The sequence below is a fragment of the Saccopteryx leptura genome, chromosome 6, assembly GCF_036850995.1.
Source record: "Saccopteryx leptura isolate mSacLep1 chromosome 6, mSacLep1_pri_phased_curated, whole genome shotgun sequence".
NCBI classification, from domain to species: Eukaryota; Metazoa; Chordata; class Mammalia; order Chiroptera; family Emballonuridae; genus Saccopteryx; species Saccopteryx leptura.
Window position 1 is genome coordinate 19089451 of NC_089508.1, and position 1102 is coordinate 19090552.

General features: G+C 38.2%; 1 non-coding gene across 1 annotated transcript; it reads right to left on the minus strand.

Annotated features, from left to right (window-relative positions):
• Positions 1-325: 325 nt before the first annotated feature.
• On the minus strand, positions 326-400 carry TRNAY-GUA (transfer RNA tyrosine (anticodon GUA)). Its single transcript has one exon. It is a non-coding gene; the product is annotated as a tRNA-Tyr (tRNA).
• Positions 401-1102: the final 702 nt, after the last annotated feature.

Consider the following 1102-nt stretch of genomic DNA (forward strand, 5'->3'; position numbering starts at 1 on the left):
TTCTCTTTTTCTTTTCTTTTTTTTTTTTCTGAAGCTGGAAATGGGGCGAGACAGTCAGACAGACTCCCGCATGCGCCCGACCGGGATCCACCTGGCACGCCCACCAGGGGCGACGCTCTGCCCACCAGGGGGCGATGCTCTGCCCCTCCGGGGTGTCACTCTGCCGTGACCAGAGCCACTCTAGCACCTGGGGCAGAGGCCAAGGAGCCATCCCCAGTGCCCGGGCCATCCTTGCTCCAATGGAGCCTTGGCTGCGGGAGGGGAAGAGAGAGAGAGAGGAAGGAGGGGGGGGGGGGTGGAGAAGCAAATGGGCGCTTCTCCTATGTGCCCCGGCCGGGAATCGAACCCGGGTCCCCGCACTACAGGCCAACGCTCTACCGCTGAGCCAACCAGCCAGGGCCGTCATTTCTCTTTAGATTTATTATTAGAGTTATATTTTTTTCACAGATTTGACTTCTTTGATTATGTGACTATTTACAAAACACAAGAACAGTTTACTACCATCATGAATATATATATATATATATATATATAGTTATGAGAAATAGTTTCGTGGAAGTATATTTTACTGTGTCTAATGTAGCAAAATCATTAAGGTGAGTAGACCAGATTTGACATAATTCATTAAATTTTTCTACAAAAATTTTAAAAATATTTAGAGGCATATGACATATTAGAATTAATTATAATATTCCTATCAAAGTTAGACTTGGCCAAAACTATTGGAACAATAACATCAATTGAAATAAAATTCTGAGATAGGTTTACTATAAACACAGAAGAAAATAATATTAACAGAAAAAAAATTTAAATATAAATACATACATATATACAATTTTACCCATCATTCTGTATTTCAGAAAATTGTCTTTGAAGTCTTAGGTAATTAATCCAATTATACAAATCATGTTTCATATACAGGCACATTTCACATTCAAAATAAAAATCTCATACAAATTTAAAAAGTAAATATATCGTTACTACATTTGGAAGAAATTTATATATTTCTAAAATTGTTGGACATTGCTGAATTTCCTAGGAGAAAAACCAATGAGACTCTAAATATTAATGACTAGTTGATTTAACATCTGAGCAATATTTA